The sequence below is a fragment of the Onychostruthus taczanowskii genome, unplaced genomic scaffold (assembly GCF_017590055.1).
Source record: "Onychostruthus taczanowskii isolate IOZ18803 unplaced genomic scaffold, ASM1759005v1 scaffold72, whole genome shotgun sequence".
Classification (NCBI taxonomy): Eukaryota; Metazoa; Chordata; class Aves; order Passeriformes; family Passeridae; genus Onychostruthus; species Onychostruthus taczanowskii.
In genome coordinates, this window is record NW_024505008.1 from 4208075 (window position 1) to 4219173 (window position 11099).

General features: G+C 38.2%; 1 long non-coding RNA gene across 2 annotated transcripts; it reads right to left on the bottom strand.

The window, feature by feature from the left end:
* Positions 1-1116: 1116 nt before the first annotated feature.
* Positions 1117-10879, bottom strand: LOC121345397. Of its 2 annotated transcripts, none has more exons than XR_005953963.1 (2): positions 2186-10879; positions 1117-1252 (listed from the first exon to the last, which is right to left on the bottom strand). It is a non-coding gene; the product is annotated as an uncharacterized LOC121345397 (long non-coding RNA). The 2 variants fall into 2 exon arrangements; XR_005953962.1 differs by having other exon boundaries at positions 1117-1336.
* Between the last annotated feature and the right edge of the window lie 220 nt (positions 10880-11099).

Consider the following 11099-nt stretch of genomic DNA (forward strand, 5'->3'; position numbering starts at 1 on the left):
TGTTTTAAGAAAACAGTATGTGGAAAACAGTTTAATTTTTCCTATTGCTCTTCCTTGTGGAAAATAAACTTTTGTAAAAAAAAAGGGTTTTAAATGTTGTATCTATGCGTAAAATAAAAAACCCCCAAGTATCACATAATACAGGAACTTGCTGCAGGAAAACATATATTGCTTTCTCAAAAAATAGAAAAAAAACTATTTCTAGAACTATACCACTGAGTACTACTGGAGTCTAGTTTCGGGATCCTATCTGTTTTATTTACATGACTGAGCTCATGGAGCCAGGTCCCAGATGGGAAATGCCTTTTTAGGACTGTGTATCACATTACAGCTGCAGTGACCCTGTTTTGAGGTGTCTGGTCCTTTGCCTGAGGAGGTGACACAAATACTGGGGGAATAGGAGGAAAGAGGGGAGTGACTCCAAAGGTCTAGTTTGCAGCTGGAACTTTTACATGAAGTTTGTTGGCTTGTAGAAGATGTCCTTTGCTGTTCCCTTGGAAGTAAGGTGTGGGAATGTGTGCCCTGTGCATTGTTGTTGGGTCTCCTCTGTGTGCCAGCAGTGTGGTGGTGCTGCAGCATGTCCTGTCTGCTATGCACAGGCAAAATGTATTGTCATTGTCCTTCAGGATCAGCATGTCATTTGACCAGTGAGAAGAACAGGGGCTTGAGTGGCAGGCCTGCCCTCTGCACTTCTGTTGGTGTTTGGGGTACTGGGCCACAATGTTCCCACAGTACTGTATCTTCACTTCAGGCATGCAGCTGCTAACCTGGGCAACATAAACATTGATCCAACACCCTACATAATACAAACAATAAGACCTCCTCTCTAAATAGAGCATTTCAGCTTAATTTTGAGCTTAATTTTGTTTTTGGTGAAGAATTCAGACAGACTTAAGAATTAATTCCCTCCTTATTAGTAACACTGTTCGTAATATTTGCCTAAGTTCAGGTTAAAACCAATAAGAAACACGAAAGTTGTCATTTTGCTAATCTGCTTGGAGATCTGTTACTGTGTGTAACCTCTACTAGCGAAGAAAGAGTGTGACACTTCTCCCTAAGTACCCCACTGTGAGTGTGGGAGGAGAGTCAGAAGAGTCAAGTGAGAAGACTCAAGAGTTGAGATAAAGACAGTTTAATAAAGAAAAAGCCACAGACGCAAAGCAAACCAAGGAATTCATTCCCCATTTCCAGTAGACAGGCTTGGGTTCAAGCATCTCCAGGAAGACAGAACTCCATCATGCCTTAATGGTGACTTCGGAAGACAAACTCCATCACTGAATGTTCTCCCACTTCCTTCTTCCCCCACCTCCATATGCTGAGCATGATACCACATACCCTAGAATATCCCTGTGATCAACTGGGATTCAGCTGTCCCAGCTGTGTCCCCTCCCAGCTCCTCTCTACCCCCAGCACACTCGCTGATGGGGTGATTCAAGAAGCAGAAAAGATCTAGGTGCATTGTGAGTTCTGCCCAGCAGTAACTAGAACATCTCTGTGTTGTCAGTGCTGCTTTCTGTGCAAATCTGAAACACATCCCCATAATAGCTACTGTGACAGAAATTAACTACCCCAGTCAAAACCAGAACAAATTCCTTCATAGCTAAGTGACTATATATATATATATTTTTTTTTAATCTTTTTTAATATCTGCACAACCCTTCTAGTGCTACATTATAGAGTTAGAATTTAAATTAGCACCATTAAAGGGACGATCTGCTAGCAGTTCTGTGCAACGTCTTGAATCCTACATTTTCAGACCAGTAGCTCTACCTAACAAACTTAGCTGTATTGTCAGTGTTATAAATTTGGAAATTATCAAAGTTGTGCTATTTGAGACCTTGAGAATTTTTAAATGCAGATGGTTATTTATATAAATAGTATAAATGTAAATATATGAACATATATAAAGGTAAATATATAAATGTCATTATGTAAAAGCCTGTTACACCAGGATGTAAAACTAATGGCTCTTCCACCTCAGCCATCCATTAAAATGTACAGAACAGCAGCAAGTTACAATTGCTTAAGCACTTCAGCTTTGAGAGGCAATGCTGCAATATGGATCAAGATATTTTCTGGGAATTAGCTAGTTAAAACATGTACCTAGTACTTTTTAACCACTTGCTAGATTTAAACCTTCCCTTGTTTTACAGAAATGGACCACTACCTTGCTTCACTACCTTACCTTTCCACAGCACAGCTACAAAGTCCAGCTACCACAGTGAAGAAGGGTCTCCTGAAGTAGTTTGTGAAACTGGGAGTGACACAGCAATGCATTTCCACAGGAAAACATATATCCTTGGGCTGATGCTACTGATCTGAGCCAATTCCTGCAACTATGGTACACAGCTATGGGCAACTGTTGCAGAGAGACGAATGACCAGCAGAGATTCTTCATAGGCTAGTGCTGCAGGAAGATGGCTGTTCCTGGGGACACAGAGGCAAGATGTCCCACATATTGTGGATTTTGAGTGGAGTCCCCCTTCAGAGATCAACAGACACATTAAGACTTACCAGCATTTGCACTACATGACCATTCCTGTGGATTTTAGCTCCTGGATTTTGATGATACTAGTGAAAGTCACTTGCAAAGGCACATTGTCAAGCACATTCCACCTTGACCTCCAGATCATATCCTTGAAATAGCAGAAAATTAGCCTATATCTTCTCCCAGCAGTCATTCACTCCTGGAACTCCACCTGGATACAGCATGCTATTTCTAGAGCTGGATCTCCCTACCTAGTGGATATTATGACAGAGCAGTAGCTTCTGAGTAGAGTCCAAGTGCTGTTACGAAATCCAAGTTGAATAGTGCACCTTTCACCTAGTACAGCTTCTAATGGGGGATTCAGAGTTCAGAAGGACACTGCCTGTTGAGTTTGCTTCAGGCACCTTGCCTGAGATGTTTGACATAACTTGGATGAAAGACAATTACCTGGATCAGAGAAGGGGAGAGTGCTAAATATAACATAAAAATTGAATTATTTAGATGTATTTTAAGGGGGAGAGGAATGTACAATTACAATATTAAAAAACACATCCAGAAAGTTAGCCTGGCACTATGTGATACTTCTCCTGTGTTTTACACAGGAAAAACTCACCTCTCTCTCTAAGACAGTGCATTCCATCTAGCATGAGCACCTCCCTGCATGATCTTCTGCTGGGGCACTGAGGGAATAACCAAGCCACAAATGCATTCCTCTTGCTCCCGTATGTCACTATCAAGAATCTCACCTTCCATCACAAGTCTTTCCAGGCTAAAACATGTCTTTGACTCACCAACTCTCCATCAAATGTAATTTGTAATGGTGAGGCCACAACCTGTTACCTGTTTATTGATGTAGTAAGTATTATTTCTAAAGTCAACTGATGAATGTGATGCCATTCAGTCTTTCTCAAAGGAGATATGATACTTTTGCTTTCAGCTGAATAGTAGGTTGGGGCATAGGAGGGGAAAATTATTTTAAAACCTGGTTATTATTTATCTGGAAATTAATGCAATTTCCCAGAGCTAAAAAAGGCCTTGCTGTGATTGGACGGCCTTGAATTAAAATGAAAACTCCCTACTGCAGATGATCAATACTCAAGGCTGTCATCATTGCCCATCAGCTAAGAAACGGAATTTAAGAATACCTTCTGTAAAAGGTGTCAGGTATTCAGCAGGTAATGGCTTCTGATTAATAAATTGCTTTTTTATTATTTACACTCTTGCTTGGGGTGTCTACCCTAAGTCAGTTGAAGTCTGTTGAAACTGGTCCATTTCTTTTGTAAGTAGCCCATTTTTCCTAGTTAAGAATGCCAGGAAAATAGATCATGATAACAAATGCAGCTCTAATTAAAAAAAAAATTTCAGTATTAAATATGCAATACAAACAAAGAGAAGCCTGCAGCAATATTTTAGAGCTATATAATTATCACATATATATTAAACGAAATGATCCCCTAGCCTATCATTTAACAGGATAAGACAGGAAAGACAGTTTTACTGTTGGTCATTATGTTTTAGTCCATCAACATTGTTTATGGAGACAGAGTCGCACAGCTCTAAAGTAACAAAGCAGTTCTTCAGTTGTAACATGTAAAACTGACCTCCCAAACAAAGGAAGAAAACAATACCTGGCCTGTGCAGAAGAAAAACAATGTAAATTAATTAAAATGTAAAGCCACAAAACTTCTACTTTTTTTTTTTTTCTGATTTCCCTCTTTTTCCCCTCATAGTTCAAAGTAATTCAAAGGAAGTAATAATCTTCTCTTAATAAGTTGTCTTAATTGCTGTCTTCCTCTTCCTATATTTTATTCAAACTTTTTAATGCTTCAAAATGTCCCACTTCTTTTCTGTGCATATAACTTACGCTACCATAAAGCCTCATATAAGCCTGTATTTCCTCAAAGAAAACCCATTTCATCCAGCTATTTGACATAAAATACCTTCTCAGAATAAGTTTGAAAATACACTATAGTCTTTCTCCCCCAATCATATTTTATGGAACAACATCCTAGGAGTATTGACTAGATAGACTTTTGAATTCCTTGTATAAAACTGATTTTATTCATGGTATGAGTGACTAAAGAAGCAGTTGCAATATGGGAAATATTTAAGGTGTTTCAGCATTATTATCATGAATTATCTCACAATGAATGCAAATTGACTTACCTTGAAGGTGATTTTATCACAGGTTAAAAGCATTCAGAGGAGCCACTAATATTAGAGTGCACTGCAGTGAACTTGTATCTTTTTACCTGGGAGATAACAGATCCTACCTCTGTCTCACAGTTACCCTTCCGCCCCAAAAAAACCTCCAAAAAATCAAACTACTACAAATCACAAACAAATTAATCTTTAAAAAGCTTTATAAGCAGCATTTTCATGTAGCTAACATAGCAAAACACTGTTCTAATGGAGGCTATACTACATTTGTTCTTATATTTTTTTGCTTCCCATATGCAGTTAGAAAGTAAATTTAAATTACATTAATTTATTTGGCATATATTTGGTACTTTTCTATGACTGCATGACTGAATACTAACTAGGTTTCTGGCACAACCAGAAGAAACAAGAAATGTTACACCTGACAGCGTAGTTAGGGTTGAAACAGAGTACAAGCAGCATGTTTTATTTGCTCTTGCGAAGGGCAAGCTCTGCTGTGCTAAACCTTATTCTCTTGGCAACTAGTTGATAAATACAAAATACTCCAACAAATCATTCTTTTACCCTTCGCTCAAAGTGAGCAGATCTGAAAGGGACAAAAAGTTGCTGTAATTACAATTAAAGAGCAGTGAAGGGGGAAGGAAGAAAGCCAAATTTTGCAACTGGCAACTATTCCCTCTATCCAGAGTGTCCAAGCAGCACCAAGAAAGAAGACAGACATCTCACCTCTGATGAGCACACAGGTATTTTTAGCTCACTAGCGCAATCTGAATTTTTTAAGTGCATTGCAACAGGCAAGTCCCTTGCTGAAAGCAGTGAGAAGCCCTTCAGGAACCTCTGACAGAGCAAACTCCCCATCAACATGCATCTACCTCCATTACCTGTGTCAGTCCATGCGCATGACATCCACAGCCCCAAACACAGGCAGACCTGGACAAAAGGGGCTGTGGGTAAAGGAACAGCTTTGATTTATGTGATCCAGAGATCTATTGACTGATTACACAAAACAGAGATCTGTCCAGTTCAGGCAAGGACAGTTTAGACTTGGACGTGCTGTTTTGTTTTCCAGCTTTATAAGAAGGTTTTTTTTTTTCTGCAGCCCATAGATCTTTCCAAACATGGTGACAGTATTAAAAAGGGGTTTCAAAATGCTGTTACTGGATTATTCTGTGGTGCTCTGGATTGTACCCAGGAATTGAGCCAAACACTTTTTTCCAGCCCTCTTGCAAGGCAAGTTGTTGACAGAAGGAGCAAGCACTCTTGTGACCTTTAAAAAGTTTCACTTTCATAAATTGCAACGCAGACGCCCAAGAAGCCTTAAGGCTAGCATTGTTGCAAGACAGAGAGTGGAAAAACCTAAGAGCAGTGGAGCATGCTGAAAACTAAAAGTTACTGGGATTTGTCAGTGGAAGCAATGTATGCCATGGACATAGCCAGAATGATATAGCAAGAAAACGTGCTGTGGTGCCCCTACTTAATTTCCTCAGAGCTAACAGGTATGATCTGTTTGCTTTAAGTTTAGCCCTATGTCACTCAGCAACATTTGAATGTTGTGGGTGAGCACAGAACACTCCAGCAATGCAAACATGGGCAACCACCTCAATAGCAGTGCTGTGGGAACACTGAGTCTCATCAGCAGGATCCAGGCCCATCCTCTCCAAGCAGGGATAGCGAAAGTGCAGCCTCATCCTCAGCAAAGGCTGTCTGACTCTGAGGAGCAGCTGCAGGGAAAATCAGTCCCTTGGCTCCTGGTCTAAAAGTTCCTTGGCTCCTGTCTCTAAAAGGTGCTGCCGACAGCAGGCTGCCCCGGGCGGGGAAAAGAGACCGTGTCACCATGTTCCCACTGAGGGTCAGATCTGTCCACACATGCGCGGGTTTTATATTCTTGGCTTCTCCTCCAGAATTCACAGCTGACACTAGTTATTTCTAGGAGTTGTTTCTCTCCAAAAGGAAAAAGCAAGGGTGGGGGAAGAAGATGGTTGCAATTATTTAAATAAATAGTATATAAGCAACTGGTCTTATTAAAGAAATAGAAATAGTAGGCTCAGTTTTTCACATCTTGTGCACTTATATGGATTATGACAAGCTCAGTTCTGTACAAATAATTTAATGAATGTACAATTTGCTTCTACATTATAGTACATATACCTAACTTTTGTTCTTTCTTTCTTTCTTTTTGAGGGGATTATATTACATAAACACAGTACATAGAAAAGACGAAAATTATCATCAAAAGTAGGATTTGTGGCTCACTGACAATGTTTACTGAATTAAAAGGATGGAATTTCTTCCATTCTGTTGATTTCCTTGTACTTCATGGATTTTAATTGCTTTTGTCTCTGAGTTCATCTAGCTCTGATTCATGACTGCTGCATCACTAAACCTGCAGAAAAATAAATTTTCAGCCTTCCCAGTCACCTTCCTTTTATGGAAAAAAACTAATAGAGGAGTATTTGCCTCAATCCACACAAGGTCAACACAAACAAAGACAAGCAGAAAAAGACAATTCTGAGGGAATGACTGGACACAGATATGTGAAGAACATTATATGTTCCCCTGCACCAACATCTAAACAGTCACTGGCAACTTGCCTAGATATTTTGTATGCTACGTGTCTGTCAAATAGCTCAAAGATCCAGATGCAGAATCTGGCAATTATGACATTCTGGTGATGTCTTTCAACTCGTCAGCTTGTGATTAGGATACAGAGAAGCATAAATATAATGATTTTTAATTAGGTATCTTTTTTCAGGCACTGTTATATTTATCAGAAAATTGACATATATTTCTCTCACTTCATCAAAACAGTATTTCAAAAACTCCTTTTCTTTTCATTCTTTCTAGAGGAAAGGTTCTAAGGGCAAACTTCTCTCTTAAATAATGGAGAACAGTCATTCAATTGTGGCATCAGCCTTCCCAATATCACTTCCATAGAACAATGAGAAGGAAATTGCTAGAAGTTTTATATGAATGCAGTTATGAAATTTAAACTCTTACTTCTGAAGTGAAAGGAACAAAGCATCTAATACAGTAGGTACACTGAAAAAATTAAGGGATACTACCTATCTCATGCAACTTACTAAGGATAAACTATATGAGTGCATTCTTGTGTTTAGCTTCATAATTTCTTTATCCCAAGCCTTAGAGTTCTGCAACCAAAACTGCAGAATGCTCCACTGGGCTTGCATCTTCACAGATCCAGCATAGTACAATTGGCGCACTTGCAACTGTTCTCCATATCTAATAGATGGCAGGCTGACCGCACAATGGTTATGTCATTGAGCCCACAGATTAATTTTGCAGAGACTCGGACAGGTTCAGAGGAACTTCTCTGATTTGTTAGTAACATATTAGGTAACATTAAGAGAATTTTTTCTTTCAGCAAAACATACTTTGCAATTACTGAAAAATATACTATATACGGTTTTGTCCTGTAAGTCCCTGTGTGTTCCAGAAAGCTGAAAGTCTTACCAGACAGCCTGTGCTCAGTTTTCTGACACCCACATTGTCTCCTAATAGACACTGCTCTAGTTTCCATTGCTCTCTAAAGTGACTGATGCTCTCACCAATGAGCTATTTGTCCTGTCACTCTGGAAGGACACCAGTGGTGTCCACCACCCCCAGCTTAGCACTTGGATAGAGAAAAACAGGTCATTTAATGCAGCTAAGGCATAGGCAACACTGAGGATTTGAAGACAGGTTTTTCCTGCAAGCCTCAGACACTGCTGTGCACAGAAATATTCCTTCTCTGTTTACTTAAGAGGAGGTTGCTGGAGCAAGGAAAGCAAGTCTCCAGTATGCCCTGTGTACATGTAACATGTTTTCTAAAAAGTGCTTCAATTTCCTGTTGAGTTACCTAAAACAGTGGTCATAAAACAGATGACAACTAAATCTTACAACTTGCAAGGACCTTATTGTGTTTCTAATACAATGTTTTGATGCCCTTCTCTTTGGAGCCATGAGTGGAGTGTGTACTGCCCATGCATGAAAAAGAGAGTTCCATCCTAATACCTCTCAATGTCTGCATGAGGAAAGTTTAACTACAGTTAACTCTTACAACAAATATGACTTCACCTTTTTAACCTAACAAAAACTATAGTTGTAGTCTTCCATTTAATAGGGCCACATTGGTGCCCATCTTTTCCTTTGATTCCTTCTTGGATTTTTTTCTTTGATTCCTTCCTTCTTCTCTCTTCTTAGAGAAGAACTCTAAGAACTAAGCAATATTTATGGTATTCATTGGGAACCCAATTTTCAACAAAAAAAAATTGCCTAAGTCTCTTTTACTGGGAGGATTCTGTGTGCACTGGAATCAAATAGGGACAAGCTAGAACTCAAAATCTATAATTTGCTCTCTGAGTTTGCTCCAGGTGACCAGTGTCTTTGAAGCACTTATAAGCAACACTTATAGCCAGATGCAGTTTAAATGTCATTACCCAATCTAACTGCTGCAGCCATAAGCTACGTCAAACAGCTACCAAAAGCTTCACTTTGATAATTTCTGCTAAGGATACATTTTTGCTTGTGAATCCAGAGTAATTCTTCTGCCATGACAGTCATAGCATGCAGGAGACTTAAAAACCATCTTAGTGATCTCAATTTTCTCTTCATAATATATTAAGAATTTTGAAGAACACTTTCTCACCTTTACCTTCTCTACTTTTTTCACTATGATCTCAGTAGTCTTCAGGCTTCCAAAGCTGTGCATGCTTTAAATAGCAATATATTCCACATTCCATCTCCCATATCTTACAGCATGACCATAAAGTGTTAAGTAAAGCCTCAGATAGTTCTGGATTTGAATGAGGTTTCATGTGAATGAAACACACAAGGAGCACTTGGGAAGGGATTCTTTGCTAGCGAGAGCTACCCAAATTATTTCCTTCAACATGGCTTTTCAAGTCCTTGTGCTTCCTTTTAAGTAATGGAAGACTAGGCAATTGCTATAATCAGGAACACATTCCAGTTATTCTAGTCTAAAGCACTACGTCAAGTAACTTGACAGGAAAAAAAAAATCATTTTAAGCTTACAAAACAAAATATTTTTCAAGCAAATAAAAAAGACACCAGCAATTTATTTTTATGAATATTATAAACAACCCTCTGAAAGCTTAAAACGAAAACTTATTTCTTTATAAAATAAATTAGTTCTACACTTTATTTTATGTAGATTTTTATTTATATTTAATCTATTTAAAAATAGATTTTTAAAAATATTATTTTATATTTTTAAAATGCCTGTTGATGGTAACTGGATAGAACACAGGTTTTAGAAGTCAGATTAAAAGACTGCATGTTAAGTTTCCTAGTTTCCTAGGTTTATATATGTACACATCACTTGGATAAACACTGAAAACAGAATCAATGGATTAATCTGTTATTGCAGAGGTTCTTATACCTACTAACCATTTCAACTTCTTTGGTATGTGTAATGGAAATTTTGGAGGTAAACTTGACAGATTCGCATTTTCCTTAATTTTATTATGTGCTTTCTAATGGTATGGCCAGTATTGGTAATTTTTGCTTAATAAATTGCAAAGAAAGCCTGCACATATATTTTCACACTCTTTTTTCCTTTATAAACCATATGTTTGAAAAATTTCTAAAAGCTACATTCTTAAATTAATAGTTTTGATGAGTTTAATTTAGAAATAAGGAAATATATTAGAAAAGAAAAAGACGCATTAAAAATAATAGGCCTTGTAAATAGCACAAACCTATTTTCATTTTATGAAGTATTCTGTCTGGGAAAACACTTGGACTGTAGGAGCAGGAACACAGCTGGTGTGTGCATACCAGAACATACAACTATTGCTGGAGTGAAACTATTGTGTTTATTGTTAAAGGTTGGGACAATGCCAGGACATCTCTGGATCTAAATCCTCAAGCAAAACTTGCTCTGGCAAGAGCTCCCCTGCAGTCCGGGTGCAGCTCTCCAGCTATTCTGACAAGTTATTTTCCTAGCCTGCTGTAAACAGGAAATCAGAGTGGAGAAGCCATGCAAAAAGTATGAAAGCCCCTTCTAAATTTGTTGTGTAATGCGCTTGAACAGAGGGCTTACTGAACAGAAGCTGAGTCATGTTTCTGTAACCAATGCCAGGTTTCCCTTCCCCAGCCCTCTCCCCCACATTATTATTATTATTATTATTATTATTATTATTATTATTATTATTATTATTAATCATAATTATTATTATTGTCATCATTATTATTATTGTCATCATCATCATCATCATCATTGTTACTACTTTTTTTGTTTTTCTGATTCTTTTTATGTCAGCCCTGACATATCCCTTCACTGCCTGGGTGATGGAGAACAGCTGTTTATAGCAATCATCTTGATATCACAAAAGACTGAACTTCCCACAATTGCTCAGAAACACCAGCACAGAGCAACAACATTTTAAAAAGTTGACAATGTCATTGCCATTAAGCAGGAGTCCCCCTTTCA